This window comes from Toxorhynchites rutilus, chromosome 3, assembly GCF_029784135.1.
Source record: "Toxorhynchites rutilus septentrionalis strain SRP chromosome 3, ASM2978413v1, whole genome shotgun sequence".
Taxonomy (NCBI): Eukaryota; Metazoa; Arthropoda; class Insecta; order Diptera; family Culicidae; genus Toxorhynchites; species Toxorhynchites rutilus.
The window spans coordinates 233,807,165-233,826,606 of record NC_073746.1 but is presented as its reverse complement, the minus strand read 5'-3'; the positions used below and the strand labels follow the sequence as shown (position 1 = coordinate 233,826,606).

The following is a 19,442-nucleotide window of genomic DNA, read 5'->3' as shown; positions in this document are numbered from 1 at the left end:
CCCGAGGAACATGTCATCGTGCTCCAACGGTTATAATCAAACGCAGTGAATCGAATTGTTCACAAGGGATAATTATCGGTCGTTATGAAGCATTTGAAACAATTACTTGCCCCATTAATTATTTTTACTAGATAGAATTTCACAGCTTTGATGAACACATCTAATGTGTGAATGCGATTGGATATCTATGGCATAAATCTTTCAACGATTTTGTAATCAGTGAGTAACTGGAGTGGAAGTTTTATATTACGTGAACGCGAAACTGCGTCAATCGATATGAATTCCAGGTTGTATAATACTGGGAAAGATGTTGTTCGAATTCACTTTTAATTTTGAAGATGATTTTTGAGTTGAGGACGTTTGAAAACTTTGGAGGTTTTTACCTAAAACATCGAAGTTATGGGGTCATATATGAAATGTTACATACTTACTCGTATATTGAACAAGCACTCTTTTTCTATTGACTTGCGTCGACTCTGTCGTTATCCCATCATAACTGTGCATGAATTTTTCAGTGGTCAGCCAAATTTCATTTAAATTAATTTAAATTTTCCACAATGCAATTGCATGTTTTCAAGACGTCAGTTTCTCGAATTTTAATTGACCACTCGTTTCCTAGAAACAACACTCATTCGTAGATTAACACTGATTAACTAAGTTTACGAAAGAGTTTAGCAATTAGTATATAATTTTCACAATGTGTGAGATTAGATGTTCCCCATTTACCACAAAAAAGTGATAGACAGGCAGTTCGGTTTGGGAGTACATTAAACCCACTTGCAATCGTCGAAATTCAACTGGTCCCACTCGAAACGATTTCGCTAACCTAAAGTAAAATTGAAGACATCAACAATGTTCTGATAACCATGTCATATCATGCTCCAGAACCCTCAATTATCATGTTTCATTTGCTACCTGTGAATATTGGCCCCTTCATGCGACGGCAAATTAATTTTAACTATGTTTTGGATGTTACGCTCCAAAAAACATAAAATATACCAAACTAGATTTAAATTCCATCAACCGTAGGAATCGAACCGTGGTACTGTTTATTAATCCTAAATAAATGAGCTCAGAATAGATTTGGCGAGCAATTAGGACGAACTTAGCTGACAGTAGTTCTATCCGGCAGAAACTGAAAAAGTCAACAGTGAATCGTAGTGCGAAAATATCTAGACATCTAACAAATATGTTCATTCCTGACTATTGTAAATAATAATAGTTGGAAAATCCCCATTTGAAACTGAAAATAACTCCAAAAACTAGTTATGCAAATTGTGTTCTGCACCGCCTAAAGGTTAATTCTTGTCCGCCATTAGATCTGAGCCAATTCCAAGCACTTCCTTATTTCCACGTGCCGAAAAGGTGGAACGCTTTATTGCCGGAGAGTTCGAGAGGCAGTTCGGATCATTGCCTCAACAAAACGAACAATCTGCTAAATACATCGCTTTTATTGCTGTCCGTTTATCGCACTTCTCTCATTCGCTCGCATGCATTCTTGACCAGAACAACAACTGTTCCTTTCACTTTTTGTCGTACTTCCACGCGGCGTTTGTTGGGCTTCCCGATATGGCGACCAGATTGAATCTATGGCGGCATTGGGCTTCAATTTTTATCCCAATCCATATGGAGCTCGCTTATCGGCTGAGTTGTGCTGAAGTGTAGAAATTAATACCTATGGAGATTGGAAATAGTGGCGCATATAGAGGGAATGTGAACTTGGGTTTGCGGTGAATGTGAAATGTTCGGCTGTTCAGTTATAGTTGAAAGAATATCAATCGTGTTTATTTCTTATTGAATTTTTATCCAAGCATTGTACATGGGGTATTCTCCCAAGATCAAGATCTGTTCATTTGCGTATAATCAGCTCCACTGTTCATCTTTTACGCGGATTGTGCCGACTTCAACCGGTAACGCCTTCGACTGGTTTAGGTTGGCACCTGTCAACAACAAATCAAACACTCCCATTCGGTAGGGAGCAGCGGCTACAAACATCTGGAACATTGTTATTTGTCTGAGCAAATGGGAGTGAGGTTTTGCCGCATTTTAACCCACTTAGTAACGACCTGTTTCCCTACCTAGACGTCCAATGCCACACACGACACCGACTTCAATCAGTCCAGCTGGATAGTTTAAAAATTTGAAATTATTATTACCAGCACGATTATAATTAATTATTCATTTTGCTGTAATCAATGTCCCAACAAGCAATTAATGCCGTATTCCGGTTCAGGTATCATGGTTGAGGTATCTCGATGCGGATAGTGCTGACCATCTGGGAGTAATAGGAATGATCACAGCTTCTGCTACCTGGTTTATTATTTAAATGCGTTCATAGCCTGCTAGAATAAGCGGGCATTTAATGACAATGTATTCACATAGTTTATTGATCATTTGATGTTGGATATTTTTGGCGATGTTGAAAAATATCTCCGAATTATCAATAAGTCTAAAAATAATCTTTCATTAGTATTAAAAAATTATAGGAGGCTGTGTCCTAGACACGACCGCATTGTTGACGTAGAACTACGCTGTACTTTAATTCAAGTCGCTTATTTATAACTGCGAATATTATTTTATAATGCTACGAAATTTTAGAAAAATAACCAATCTACCAGTTTGGTCGCTCTGAAATATTTTTTTTCTTGTAGAATCATTTGACGATTATTGTTTGATGATTCATTCTTGTCTTCTCAGAACAATACATGCTCGAGATAAGCACAGTTATCATCCTTAGTGTAGAAAGTTTTGCTACTGGCAAGGAAACCAAATCACATACAACATTCCAGAACGACATTTATTTTCCTGGTGACTAAATAAACTAAATAAACTCTTCCTGTTATTCTCAACAAGCTCGAAAAGAGTAGCACTGGTTCATTATGATCAAGATTAGCGCAATACAATCCTAGTTGAAGGGAGTATTGCAACTGGCACGCGAACCCAAATAAATTTATAACTTATTATAACTTATTGAATAACTTGGTATTCCCAAATAATTTTTTGATGCACAACCTTAACACCTGCTTTACCATAGCGTCAATTCAATGCATTGATACAATGTCAAAGGCACCAACGAAGCCTTTATGATGACGGAAAACAAACAATGTCAACTGCTTGGAAAAAGGCTGAATATTTGTCTCAGCAGATATTCATTACTAATACCCTAGCGCAAATATTTCCCTCCCGCTATCTCCCCTCCTTGTCATCATGTTCGGATCAACATGTTCACCCGCAACAGCGCAATACGTTAAAACGCACGCACGTACACACACAAAAATATCCATATATCGATGGCTTGAAGCAATTACATATGCACACACTTATCTCCGTATTACGCTCTTCTCAACAGAAGCCCTTTTTGTTAATATTGCCGGTCTAGATCAGCTTAGCTGTCATCCTTCGTGGAGAGAGTTCTGCTACCGTCATGCGAAACCAAATCACAGACAAAATTTCAGAACATTTATTTTCCTGGTGAGCTGACGATAGCCTAGCTTGATGGTTTCCCACACAATTGTGTAGCTCAGAACCCTAATACAATGGCGTCAGTTTGATGCAATTATTGCAATGCTAGAGGCATCAGCGAGTCAGTAATTTGGTCGCGTCCACAGCTCAATCCGAAACTAAGACACGTGAGACTTTAAACTTCTTTAGTTCATTCGTCTCTAACCTTCAAAAAGGCCCTTGGAAAACTTTACTTTTTCCTCGTATTACTCCTCCACTCCTCACCGTCCAGCTCGCCCAGCAATGATGTTGTTTAGTCGGTGTCCTCACGAAGAATGAAAGTTTGCCAGCGAGATCCATTGTTTATACTCTAGGCAAATATTCCCCTTCGTTCTTTCTCGTTTCCTTTGTTCACGGAGACTTTAAGTTTTCTGATTTCCCCTTCGTTGCTCGTCCATAAGTTGCTCGTTATTGACAGCTCTGTTCGGGATAGCACACAAATGGACAGAACAAATGTATGGGAAAATGGAAACGCTTATAATTTTCATGAATTTTAACCATTTACACACCATGGGATTGTAATGTATAGCATATCAAACAAATCTTAGGGAAATTCCGATTCATTTGGTATGTAAATCGCCAAAATCCGTTCGCGGCAAAAATAGTGATTAACGTTAACTTAATTTCATAAAAACGTGACCTGTTTTCACCCTTGACACCCTTAATGAAAGACGTAGTTCTACGTCAAAAATTATTTTTATATTTTGCATCGATTTCAAAAAAGTGCCCAAAACAGGATGTTTACAGTGCTTTACAAAATCTGCTGTTATTCTAAAATTATCCAAAAAAGGAAGGAAGGTCTTGTATTATAGAGACTTTAAATTTTTGCAGTTCATTCGTCTCTAGCCTTGAGAAAGGCCCTTTGAAAACTCTACTATACTCTATTACTCTACTCCAGCGCTACCACCTCCGCCCTCTTGCCTTGAGAAAGGCACTCGATCCCTCGCCGTCCAGCTCGTCCAGCAACGATGTTGTCCAGTCGGTGTCCACACAAAGAATGATCCAAAATATTATTTTTGTGCAGCATTTATAAGAGTTTTCAAAAATCCTTTTCGATTTGCGGTGCGATGGTTGTTTATTAAATAATTCATCATCAAAGACGAAGAAGTAATTTTTCATTCAAACTGAAATATCTCTGTATGGAAAGATCCTACAAGAACGTTCTAGGAACCTAATGAGAGCTGATTGGTAAGGTCAATGGTTAATAAGATTTGCTGTTAAGTCGGTTTGCCAAAAATTGTGTTGTTAATCCAAAAAATCTTTAAAAAAAAAGAAAAAAAAATTGTATGGGGTTGTATCTAGAACACGACCGCATATCTTCGACGTAGAACTACGCAGTTATCCTATGCAATTCACTTGTTTACCACTTCGAATATTATTTCAAAATGCATCGAAATTTTTGTGATAAATTATGTTCTTCGTTACAAATAAATTTGATGAACGTCCTTTTACGTTAGATATGATGCCTCGGACTACCAAAATATATGAACGGAAGAATTGTCAAACGATCATTGCATTTTACATTTCCCTCTGAAATTATTGCACATCTCATGTTTACGTAGTTCTTGAACCGCGAAATTTCATTTACCTAAAGTATATGAAATGACGATTTTCCCAGGCTTCTCAGTTTAAAAGTACGTTTTAGGGAAACATATTCCGGTCTGCACAACGACAAGCGAGTACAAAAGTACTCAACACCCAAAAATAACCTCGACTTGCATGTATTTGCAAAGCGGATTTCTCCAGGCACATTAATTTTGAAGTCCGTGTTAGGGAAACATAGCTCAGTGGGAACAAAAATACCCTCGACTTACATGTTAAGATGAAGCAGATACCCCCAGACACATTGATTTAGAAGTCCGTGTTAGAGAAACACATCTCAGTGGGAACAAAAATACCCCCGACTTGCATGTATATTTTCAAAACGGATTTCCACAGCTACATCGATTTTGAAGTCTGTGTTGGAGAAAACGTAAATCAGGCCAATCAAAACTCAGCAGCTAGAGCGTTTAGATAACGCTTGACATTTTACAGTTATTCAATTTTTCATCTCATAAAAAATAACATTTTATTAATTGTGATAGACGCGTAGAAATATTTCCTATCAATTGATGCAAACATTTTCCCGATCTGTCAAGAAATGTTCGAGTTATAATCGTTTGAAATACGGGTAAGGTTAACACACAAATCGGCAGAATAAATGTATGGGAAAAAAGTAGGTTCTTTCAGTTTTAATGAATTTAAACCGTTTTTAGATTAGCGAATTGTAATGTATAGCACATCAAACAAATCTTAGAGAATTTCCAATTCGATTGGTATGCAAATCATGAGAATTCGTTCACAGTGAAAATAGATATTAAAGTTAACTTTATTTCATAAAAACGTGACCTGTTTTCTGATTTGGCACCCTTCCTGAAAGACGTAATTCTACGTCAAAAAGATTTTTATTTCTTCTCGGTATTGTTGTCCACTACACCTACACACCAAGATAAAAATATTTACGTAAAATATTCTAATACCTGAACGTTGTAGCTTTAAAATTATCGATATGTGTTAATTTTTAACGAAGTAACAGCATGTCAAATATCACTCAAAATTTCCGACTTCGCACTCTGTTCCTCTATTTTTTGTCGAGTGTATATGTATTCACCAGGGAAATACGAGAGACAGGCATGTGAAGTTTTCCAAGCAATGTGAATTTTCCAATCAATGTGTTGGAAATATAGGTGGTGAAGATCGCGGATCGTACGAGCGTGATAAAAGATTTTCCTTAATTAATTTTGTGTAGTCGATATTTATGTTTTTATTCAATTGCCACATCCATGAGAAAACTCTATTTTTAGTATTTTTATCAATTAAAAACTGATATTATTTGGAATTTCCGCTGAATATGAGTATAATGAGGCTGTGGGGATTGGATATTCGTGGAATCATGTCGAAGAAGACGATTAAAAATTATATTTTTGTGTGTCATTTTCACTTCCCCACCTTCATAGGAACATACGTACTATCATTATTTTAACGATACCAAGATGACATTCTGAGTCGGTATGTATGATGTGGGAAATAGTCTGTAATAAAGCAGCATTTCACCAAAAGTGCTACAGCTTTCGAGGACTAGCGAGACCTTTCCACAACTTAAATAATGCAAGTAAGTCACAATACAATTTTCATCTATTAAGGCACAAAGAATTCATGAAACATCATCAAAACATCATGAAACCGTGAGTATTTGTAATATTGTTTTATTTCGTCTATACAGCCATTCCTGCCAAACCGATATAGTGGTTCTCAGATTTTCATGAAATGTGATAGTTTTGTGCCTTATCGCAAAATATTAGACTCGTATTTTTTCATTTTTTCATTAGGGTGGCCATTTCTATTTCAGGGTAGTTTACACCTAATAACTTTCTTATATTTATAGATAGAGGTAAACATAGTTCGGCAATGTTGTAGCACCAATTATTTGAGACTATCAAAATTGGAAAAAAATGATTTAAATAAGTTTCTTCGGTTTTGCAACAGATGGCGTAACTTGATTATTATTCCAGTGAATCAAATTTCCAGACATTCGTTGGAAAGCTACTGTCATTGCGCGTCTTTTTCAGTATATGTCAAAAAGTTGAAGCGTAAACAACATAGTTTTTTGGTATTTCGAATATGTCGAATTGTGTACCAACGAAAGTGTTTTTGCGGGGAGTGTTACTTCATTACTTCAATATGAAGAAAAAAGCTGTGAAAAGTCATCACATTTTGGTGGAAGTTTATGATTACCATGCTCCAACTGAGCGAATGTGTCAGACGTGGTTTGCGTGTGGTAGTTTTGTAAAAAGTGGTAATTTTGACTTGAGAGACGAAGAACATTCCGGGCCGCCAAAAAAGTTTGAAGAATTGGAGAATTGGAGGCTTTACTCGATCAAGATCCGTCACAAACGCAACAAGAACTTGCAGATATACTTGGAGCAGCTCAGCATATCCGATCGTTTCAAAGCAATGGGAATGACCCGAAAGATAGGACATTGGGTGCCGTATGAATTGAAGCCACAAGACGTCGAACGCCGTTTTTTCACGTGCGAACAACTGCTCCAACGACATAGAAGATAGGATTTTTTGCATCGTAACGATACTGGCGATGAAAAGTGGGTCCATTAAGACAATTCTAAACGTCGGGCACCGTATGGATACCCCGGCCATGCATCAACACCAACGGCCGCGCGGTTGGCTGTTTGGTGAGACCAGCTGGGTGTGGTGTACTATGAGTTCCTAAAACCGAATGAAATCATTACCTCTACCGACGACAATTGATGCGTTTGGGCCGTGCACTGAAGGAAAAACGGCCACAATACGAGCGAAGACACGGTCAAATTACTTTGCGGTCAAAACAAACTTGGAAACACTGAAATGGGAGGTCCTATCCTACCCGCCGTATTCTCCAGACATTGCACCGTCCGTGCACTATCTTTTTCGATCGATGCAACATGGCCTGGTTGACCAGCACTTCTCCAATTTTGATGAAGTCAAAAATCAGAATTTTGCAGAATAAAGCATTAGTTTTTGAAAAAAAACAAAGAAACTTACCGGTACTCCTATTATATTTTTTATTTCATCGACAATTTTGGTCACCCTATTTTTGACAACATGAAAAAAGGCGCTCTATTATATGTAATGACTTTGTCGAAGACAGCTTTTGTCTAGAGAATAACTGTCGAGCTCTAGATGCAGATTTTCAACTTAAATGCACCTCTTGGACCATTGTGCATTGTCCATTGATTTTTTTTAAATCGTTTGATTTTTTTCGACTATATTTATTTCATTATAACTAATCAAAGTATACACATTAACAAGTGTCTTTTGAAACACCCCAAGTTCGCCCTCGATATTGCATTGACAATTTGAATTCATACTGTTTAATCGGCGATTTGCATCTAATCTCGGTACATACACACGACATGAATGAGGATTATTTCACGAATGGCATCCACCACCTGCGAGAAAAGTGTTATCACAAAATTAACCATTAAACGCGAAGAGCAAAATTTAGGAAATAACAAATGGTGCATACAAAATAGTTGCCACCGGATGCTTTCTTGGTGTTGGCTACTAAGGTATGCACTCACTCACGAAACGTTAAGCTGATTGCCAACCCCTTGAGGCTCTGGATAATAACTCTATTTAATCGTTTGGTGTTTGAAATTATATCCGTACTTCACTTTAGTAGGACCGAGAAAATCTAGGTCTCGAAAATTGCTCCGTCATTTTGTCATTTAAACAGGGATCGAACATGTATACTGTTGGCCGTTAATAATTAACACAAATGGAAGCAGGTCATACACATTGACATGGTTGATGCTAGGTAGCATTTTTCATAGACTCTAATTGTAACGAAAATGATAGAGGAGAGTTGGTGGGAGTTTTCCTGCGTGTTACGTGCAGGCGTAAATCTAATATTAAGACATATTACGGCAGACGAACTACACTCGATTTAACGTACGCGAAAATATAGTTCCCCATTAACGGGTATGTATATCAAAGCTTATACGTGTCAGACGTAAATCAAAGTACTCAGGATGACAGATGAAAGAGAAATCTCGTTTTAAGTCGTACATATGTACAAGGCTCATATGGCAGCCTGATTGGAATGTGGATTTAACAATAAATCTAAATGAATGCAGAGTCCAACATTGATGAATTCTAGAGGGGATGAATTCTGATTGATATTTGTGATACCACAAAACAGTTCGCTACTAAGTCATCATTTCACAAAATGACGTAACGAATAAAGATCGGAAGTTTTGAATGAACTAAACATGACCGTGAACACGAACGGAGTATTATATTTCGAAATTATGTGATTTGTATTCATTGCGTTAGGCAGCCTCGAAATTGTGGCTAAAACCATGCGATTTTGTATATTTATTTTCAATTGAAATGGCCAAAAAATTCATTCATGATTTTTGTTTGAAAGACGATCATTTCAATGACTTTGTGGAGACGTGTTCGGACATTGAAATAAGTACGTAGTCCGCCTATGAAAATGTACCACCTTTGATCGTGTTTTGGCTAAATACAACAGACTAATCTCCTTGAAGCCCAAAATATGTTGGAATTCGAACTTACAATGGGTCTGGAGGGTTTTTCGATCGATTTTTAATTTTTTATGCTTTTGCGACGAAAGATTATATCATTTGTATCATATCATATCATATCATATCAAATTAAACTTAGTTGGTTACTTAAACAATTCTTTAAGTTTAGGTTTGTTCATTTACATATATGTAAGACTGCATAATTACGTGATCTTAACACTATTTGTCTCAATTTTAATTGATGTTTTGCGCGAATTCCTTAGTTTGCTTATACAAGCCGTTGTTAGACGTGCGAAGGAAATTAATTCTGCGAGTTTTCCGAGAATTGTGAATATGGAAGGATCATCTTCAGCCGGCCTCCAAAATTGTGAAGGCTATTACTGTCGTTCTACTCATAGTTGTCCCATGTTACTTTTGGACAATGTTTACTTTTCTTCATAAAACGTTGTTTCTATGCCTAATCTTCCGGAAAAATACAAAAAGTTATTGTTTGTTCTCAGCTTTTAAAAAAACAACATCATGCTCAATTGTCCTATGTTCATTTACTAGGCATAACTGTCCCGCCATACATTTTTTGCAAATCCATGATAAATGAATCGGTCAAGAAATTTATGCCTCGCTTTCAGCGGGCTAATGCACTCATTTCTGGTTTGGAGAACAAACTAATTCTCAAACTAATGAAAAAAGTTTAACATAACACGTGTACACCTTGTTAGCGAATGCCTAATAACAGTGAGATTTATATTCTGCAAAGGTGTTGCAGATCACTCCCTTTTTCATGAAACGGTGTTTTTATGCATAATCGTTCAGAAAAACACAAAAAAAACGTATTGTTTGTTCCCAGTATTTCAAAAAACAACACCAGGTTCAATTGTCCCAAAATGATATTCTAGGCATAACTGTACCACCATGAATTTTTAAACTAATAATCAAGCTTGATTGATTCAAGTAAGGGGACTTTTCACATTTCATTAGACAATAGTTGATCGCTCATAAAAAACCGGAGTATTACTAAACTGAAACGCTTAAAGCTTCTGGTAGACAAATATGCTAGAAAACTTTGATTGCATTGTTCTCAATTGCTGATTTCGGAACATGGGACAACTATGCGTAGAACGGCCGATTAGGTATCCAAAATATATGGTTTTTGGAAACTTCAGCATTTAATTGTACGACAAAACACTTTTACTATGTTTTTTCCGGTTGATGTAGTTCATGATACAGAGACCAAATTGAAGGATGATGTTTTAAGTGTTTGGTTTTTAGTTTAAAAATTAAAAAAGATAGGAAAATTGTAAAACAAAATAAAACATAAATGTTTGATAATTTTTGATAACGAAACATTGATAATGATTTTGATAAAAAAAATTCAATAATTTGTGAGCGTTGTTCATTTGTAAGTCTTTTCATAATGAAATGGCAATTAAAATTACACAACTTTAATTTTGACAATGACACGAATCACGAGTGATCTCTCGAAAACAGAGTCCTAAAAACCAAATAACAGAAAAATCACCCGTTAGAATATCTTTTCGACATGCTTGAAAAGGGTGATCCGAAACCGACCCACTGTGGATCTCAGGAATGGTTTTGCCCTAACACAAGACATGATAACTGGCTTCTCGCTCTTCTTTTTGCCTTTTCCAAGCGCGAACAACAGGGAATAACTCCAGATGTCAAGTTTCCAAATGAGATAAAGTTAATGAAGACTATTTTTCCACGTCCCAAACATATGTTTTCGTATCATTTATTCAAGAATACTTTCTATATATAAATAATAGAGTTATAACCGGTCTAATTAATTTACAGGTTTTCCTTCTCAGGATACCTAAAGATATTTCCGGCCGTGTGTTTAAATAAAAGTTTCGGAATTTCGTTTCTTCGAGTGGTCGATAAATCGCGTTTACATAATCACATCACTTACTTCAGTGAATCCTGATTCTCACTTCTCCCCATTAACAACTGTCCCTCCCATTATAATCGCTAGGGAACCACACTATAGAGGCGAATTTTTTGGCCTTCGGGTGGCGAATATCGTACTAACATTCCTTCCCTTCTCTTGATGACTGTAAAGACGTGGCCGGCGTCGTTATTGACACTATTTAAAGTTTGAATCACCGAAACTTGTACATTGAAAATGGTTTGCTTCTTCCAAGCGTCATTCGGTGTGTTCTTTGTGCAATTTTGCTGAATCAGGTCAATCACGGAGAGCAACTACGAAATGAACAGTCTACCCAAGTTCAAGTTAATATATTCATGAATAGTTTTATTTGGTTGATGTAGTGCATAATCGTTGCATATTTTTCTGTTATGCTTTGTTGTGAAAACTAGTTTGAGAGTATTTACCATGAGAACATTATGTAGAAGTGTATTTTCAAATATTATTGACAACCTTTTAGAATTGAACAATCAGCAGTTGATCCGAAAACTGGCTATAGCACAGTAAACATTCACCCAGTCAAAAAGCAGTCCAGTTAAAGCAGGTTCAGTTATCGAACGATTACTGTAACTGTTTCATCGATCAACCTCCCTAGGAGGACGGATGAAACCGATTTATTCAATTAACAGATAATTGTTTTTGCTTGTCATGTATCTAAAATGTAATGATTCGGCATTGTTGAATGGCATATGCATAATAGATATACTATTGCATGATATGAATCTGCTATAAATCATACTCATTCATATGGTTTACCTCAACTGTTGCTAACCCTTACAACTTAGCGGCCGAAGTGCGGCGAAATAAATCATCAGAGATGACCTTAAAAAAATATGGCTGAGAATTTTATTGGGTTCGGATAAAAAATAAGCCAGCGATGATTGTGATAATGCTAATGTTGGCAAGAAAAAAAATCTTTTATCAGACGGATGAAGCCGATAACGATTCTAATGGAAGTGTCTGGGTTATACATGTATCTTCTGCATGTTTTGAATGGTAATGTTTAGTTTTTGATTGAGCCAGCATTCTCAGCATACAATGATTCTGTGCTATCGTAATCAACCGCAAATCACTTCGATTTGTTCCTTCATCAAAAAATCATTTTTTGACATATTACTTAATCATCAACTTAGTCATCATTTTCGATGATCCATTGGTAAGAATTATATTTAAAAAAAAAATATTACTTTAACGACATTATTATAGAACATACGACGAAAAGAAAGTATCGAGTCATGGGATTCTATGCTAATTTTTTAAATTGCTGCTTTATGAACAAGAGAGTCAGAACAACAGTTCCGTTCTAATCGTCGTCGTTATTATTTGTTGGTTGAAAATTAGATGTCATTATACAGTGTTCTAGGAAATTATAGAAGAAAGGTGTGCACATATTGAAACATGTTCAGTCGCCAGTACTGCCACATCATTTTTTCTCACCTAAGTTTATTTTATTAACATCTTTTGCTTTGTTTATTTTATTAACATCCAGCAACGCAAACAACCGCTTCGTTTCATCTCATTCAATGATTGCCGAATGTAGCTTTTTCATGCCTCTAACTACACCCAAACAAACGTTGGCTGAAAACATTTCATCTTTGGCAGAAATAATGCCATTTCGTGTGCTGGAGGGTCAAATGCGTTGTAAGGATATCGTTCTGAATTAAGCGGCGGCATACCGCGGCGAGTACTGAGGAATACTATATTTTCTGTCACGATCGCAATGTTTTGTCGTTCGAGAACAAGAAGAGGCGATAAAGGTTTAGTTTCATATTTCTGCTCGGATCTGAGGAAACCGATTTCTAAGTTTTGCGTGGGGTCTGTACGGAACGTGATTTACATTTCTGTTGTATCAAAGTCGGGGTATATTGGGCTAATGACAACATTTTATGGTTCTTAGAAATCTTGTGAAACAGTATTTGATGAGATCTCATAGCGGAAGAAAATACGTAATCAAGTATTTGACATTTCTAGCATGCATTTGTGAGTTATTGTTTCCTATTAGGTACTATATGAAATGGCAACAATAACTAATTATCATGGTTTTGATTGTGTACAATCTTCGTTCTCTGTCTTTTCAATCATTTGGTTAGGAAATAGATGCAATGCTAAACTACACTGAACAAAAAAAAAATTAAGGAACAGAGTGCGGAATGTGCGGAAATTCTAAGTGAATTATGACATGCTGTAACTTCGTGAAAAATCAACACATATATATGATATATGCATTATTTTAAAGCTCCAAATTTCAGGTGTTAGATTATTCCATGTACATTTTTTTTATCTTGATGTGTAGGTGTAGTGAACAATACCGGGAAGAAATAAAAAAAATCAATTTGTTTCTCTTTTCTCAAAGATTTTGTAGAATAACACAATTTTTTGCTAACCTACTCTATAGCGAATGCAATTAACTTTATCAACCAGCTTGCATTTGGTTCCTAGCACGTTCCTCTAGACCAGCTGTACATTACCCATTTTTTGACATAAAACAATGTCTTTCATTAATAACATCAAATCAGAAAACCAAAAAATTAGGTATGTTATACATTACAGTTCCCTAACCCATTAATGATTTGAATCAATAAAAATAGGAAGAATACACATTTTCCTATCGTTTACTCATGGCCGAGTATGTATCAGCGATGTACAATATTTAAACATCACTGCTAATCAGATGAGTGTAAATCGGTCGCTTGAAATGCAAATGTAGCATTCGTTCTACGGACAATGCGGATAGAGAAAATATTGCAATCTAGGCTCCGCCGTATTATATTCATTGAGTATGAACGAGCCATTCGCGATTTCAAATTACTGTATTCACAATTCATCAGTCATTCAACTACACCAGACGACAGTGAGGCATTCGAAATGATTTTTCTCGAGACCGAGTGTTTAGTTTAGTTTTCCAAAATGCTCTTTATCAAGGCTAGAGGAGAATGAACTGATGAAAAAATGTCTCTAAAATCATCATTCAAGTCGTCCTGCTCCAGCTATTAGACAGCAGTCTTTCTCAATGCTGATGTCACATACAGCGGTTTTGCCCGATTCTAGGGGAAATAAAGAATAGATATCGCATAGTATGGTGTAATTTTGTTTAATGTATTTTCCTCTGTATTTTTGCGTCACATCATATTTGAATCTGTACTTGAGTGTAAGTTTTAAATTTCTAAAACAAGAGTGTTACGTTTGGAGTGCAAAGTTTTCAGCGTTAATACCTTTTTGTCGTTTAACCAAAATGAGAATGTCAATCACTTTATTCGAAAGATAAAATGGTTACTTATTGATCCAAAAACTTGCTTCAATAGCTCAAAACAGCTTCGGACGCAAACTATTGAAATCACAAAAATCTATTAATACGAGTACCTGCTTGAAAATCCATCGTAGTCAAGATTTGTCGATGCATGTTGTTGGATGTTAGTGAAACTTCTCTAAGTATTGTGCTCGCCCTAGCCATCCTCAGTTTCTATTTTGCTATTGTGTTGAACAATTTTTCCACCAGAGACTGCATATTCAGAGTATGCAAGAAGCAAGCATAGTGTAGAGCAGAATCAAAGCAAAGAAGAAATATTAAATAGGACGTACGTCTGTCGATTCATACCGTTGTACGAATTGTTGATTTTATGCGTTATTAAATAGATAACGGTCGTGGGGGACAAACATATAATAGCCTGGAGACGCACTGTGTGTAGTACCTAGAAAATCTCACGATGCATACTAAGTCCGTTAAGTGTAATGTTCCCACGAGAACAAGAACGAATCATAAATCAACCAGTTTCCCACATTACTAACCATAAATTTAAGAAAATTGTTCATATATATAGTTTTAAAAATATATTTTTTAAGATTTCGGCTCCTTTAAACTTATGTAACTGAGCCTGTAAAAATAAACGAATTTATAAAAAAAAAATAAATTAACCAGCTTCAGTAGCGTCTACAGAACAACGCAAACCCATCGGTCCTTTTCAGGGCCTCTTTCGACTAAAGAGTTATTTTAGAAATTTCGATGCGTTCTAGAAATCTATTTTATATTTATTTTTGGCTGAAGTGAGCTTCTGTGAATTCAGGAGTGTGTTAAGATTTATTGATGTAATGATGTTGTTTTGAATTATATAGGCTTCAAGCTTTCTCAGTACATTCGCCTCTAGCCTTGAAAAAGGCCAATTTGAAAAACTAAACTCAACAACTCGGCCTTGAGAAATACCATTTGGAAAGTCTTGCTACCGTCCGGTCGCTAGCTGGATGATTGTGATTTGTGATTTTTTTTTCAATTGATCATTCAATTTTCGTGATTTCAGTTGTTGTTTCCGGGTTGAAAGTGACACAAGGTATATTTCAGCGTTGAGAGATGTTTTCTTCGATGGAAATCTGAGGGTGACGGTTTGTTTCGACACTATTGTTTTCGCCTCCGCAGTTACACAATAGGTCTGGCTTCGGATTTTTTGTTGCCGCTCTGCGCCTTTTGAGATGTTGAGGTCTGCGTTGGAGATATGTTAGCTTAAAGATACTGAGAAACTACTTAGATATTCAAGAAGCTCTGTATTCCACTTTCGGAGTTCTATACAGCGAGCAATCAACAGTACAATTGTTTCGCGACAAGTTCACGTTCCTCACTCAGTTAATGAATTCACTCCTCGAACCATACCATTGCTATCAAATATTTGTATCAAAGAGTTTTATTGTTAAATTTCTTTAATGCTTGTTCTGGCCGGCAACAATTTTGTAGTTCTATGTTAACCATGCAGTCCTGTCTTGGGAATCACCCCTCTTCATTCATTTTTTTTGCGGCCCGCGACACCATGACCGACACATGTATGTGGCCCGTCTGAAGAAAAGGTTGAGTACCGCTGCTATAGGACGTTTCCATACAGAGATATTACAGTTTGAATGAAAAATTGCGCCTTCGTATTTGATGACCAATAATTCAACAAATAATGATCGCACCGCAAAACGAAAAGCACTTTTTAAAACTCCAATAAATTCTGTGTAAGGATAATTCGTTACTTTGATGGAAAAAAAATTATTCTATTTTGTTTGTATCAATTTAAAAAAGTGCCAAAAACAGAGCACTATAACTTTACAAAATCTGCTGTAATGCTGCAAATATTGCAGGCAAATTTTGAGCCGAGTGTATTTCCTAAACACCGGTGAACGTTTCAAATTGATACGTTTAGCCGTTTTTTTCATCGCTAATTGTACCGGACATACAGAATGCTATGCTATGCGTATGCCCAGCCTTCGTTTTTATGAGTTTGTAGGTACGAGCATTGCGAGTTACGAGGTCAAATCGTGGGGTAATTTTCGATAAATATTATAATTGGATACTGGAATTCTGAAAAGTACAGCAAAATTACATATGTCATTCGAGCACCTTGCTGTGCGCTCATTATCATAATGTTACTTACAAAGCAATAATTCGATTTCCGATCTTCTGTTTCCACATGAAATCAGCAGCTATCAATAGGTGGAACCAAAAGAGGTGACAACACCAAAAATTTTGGGAAAATCTCCTTGATATTTCTTTAAATTATCGGAAAGTGATGTTAAGTGAGATACAAATCTCACATCATAAACATTTAAAAATAAATGTGAAAAATATAAAAAATCCTCAAATGTTATATAGAAAACGTTGCGTTTTGTACGTGAAAGCTACGCAGTGATAAAAAACAATAGTTTTTTTCGTACGTTACGTATGCAAGATAAATATATAAATAATTCAGGTTATCAGTTTCTTTCTATTGTAACATAACATAGATTTGAGAATTATTATATATAATTATATTATATCTATTATATTTGAGAATTATTATTAGGATGTTGGAAATGTGTATAGCTCATACTGATATAGGGGATTAATTCCCAAAATGACCCTCACATAAAAACAGCATTACCACAGGAACATTTGATTAATGAATCCAATTTATTCCAGTGAAAAGAGCAATTCAATAGTTTTAAGAATTTTCAGTCGATAGCTTGTTCGAGTTTGAATTGAACGAAATTCATGGCGCTTTTATAGCCATTGGTGGTCACTACAAATGATCAACAGAACATTTGAATCTTCACGATCACTTTGTTCTTGAAATAACTTTTTTTTATATCCTGTATGTTGAACTTCATCACATTTCATGCATGTTTTTATGTTTATGGTTTTTCTGAAACAATTTGAAAACATGTTTTTTGTTTGTCTCAAATTTCAAATACGAAATGAACGAGTGACACTTGTTCCATAATTTTAAACTCATATGGTACTCAAAACCGTAAGTCTTTGCGTCATAGCATTTCGTTTTCGGAATTATTAAGCACTATTACACAATCATCATTTCAAATCTCCTTCGTTCCTAACACCCAAAAAGCTGTTTTGTATAAGTTGTACTGGCTGATGTAATCCCCATATCTTCGTGTGTATAATTATCAACCGCAAGTCACTCAGATCAGAATGTAATTATTCACCTTTGAGCTTCAATTACTGAAGATGTTTGTACTATTCCTCTCGAAACTGATTGTGTGAAATATCGAATCCGTATCCAACACACCGTTGACAACACTTTATTTGATCAATAATTTCACTGAATATTCTTTGAATGTCCCTCGAACGTTATATGGCACTATGCTGAATCGTGCGCGCGCGTTCACTGTCACACTTTCGATTTCCAACGGATGTGCACTAAATTCAAACGATTGAGAAGATCACTCCAGTTGTGGGGCTCTATCGCGGAATTTCGTTTCCTCTACTATGCCTAAAACTTCAGGAAAGATATAAAATACCGCTGGAATGTTGGGTCTTCTCCTGTCCAGTCTGAGGAGAGATGGACTGGGACACACAACCGAATCTACCACCGATCAGCCGTTAACTAAGCTTGGATCAACCCGCGGTGCTTCAATAAATAACAAAAGCACTTTTTGTTTTACGCTCTTCGATCTCCGGCATCGGGCTGGAAGTAGACACTGGACTTGACTTGCGGAACTACCACCTCGCGTTCGTTCCCCTCCACCTAATTGAGTGCTGTTGCGGTGGCCGCCGTTGCAGGTATGAATTGGCATCGAATAGATAGAACCAGAGAGGCGGCTCCAATATTTGTTCTTGGCTTTTTCTGCTTCTAACTGTTGCTCTTTCCATACCCAGCACCTTACCCTTTTCAAACCAATTATTCAGCGGTGTTGGGATTGTTGGTTTGATATTATGGAAAAATATAGGAACTAGTCAGAACGAAGGAATAATAACCATGAGTGCTATGTAGTAGAAACTGATGAAAGTTCTCATCAGTTGAATGCCGTTTAAGCTCCACTTGTCACATACCAGCATCCCAACATACCTTACAACACGAACAAGGAGTGGACAGAGTTGAAGGTGGAGAGACGGTGGTTGGTGGTGTAGGCTTATTGGGTTAGGGATTTTCCGTCACGCTTCGCAAGGTTGAAAGCAAACTTGAGAGTGGACAGTGTTTTTTGCTATCATTCCAGACAAACTCTCGTGAGAGATGCGAGGAAAAACATGATTCGGTAGGATGTGTGCGTTGTAAATGTACAGCAAAACATTATTTCCCATCATTGGGAAGCCCTTGATTGAGACTCAGGGTAGAGTGAGGTGGGAAGACGCTCGCTGGGTCACACAGGAAATCTGCGGGGCATAACAAAACAGAGAGACCCAACAGAGTCTATTATGAGGAAGACAGAGGGACAGATGTTGGTGCCGAGTTCATTGATTCTAGCTATAATATCTGATGAAGCATTGTAGTTATTGCTATTGAGAACTTCGCCTCAGTGGGCCCTAATGGTTGCGGGTAATAAAAATAAAAATTGTCTTCCGACTAGATCGACAAGAAAAGAGCTGTGATCGAGCAGTTCGACATTGAACTCAAACGATTTTTTACGTGAAAATAGACATGTTTGGTAATATTTTGGATGTTTCTTTAAGTCCGTTT

The 19,442-nt window shown here is 36.5% G+C and overlaps 1 protein-coding gene across 1 annotated transcript in view; it reads right to left on the bottom strand.

Moving 5' to 3' along the window:
• LOC129778620 (probable sulfoacetate transporter SauU) overlaps window positions 1–18,517 on the bottom strand; it is a 42,193-nt gene extending 23,676 nt beyond the window's left edge. The window contains exon 1 of the mRNA XM_055785643.1: window positions 17,971–18,517. The gene's annotated coding sequence lies outside the window, so the exon portion shown is untranslated. The remainder of the gene's footprint in view (window positions 1–17,970) is intronic.
• Between the last annotated feature and the right edge of the window lie 925 nt (window positions 18,518–19,442).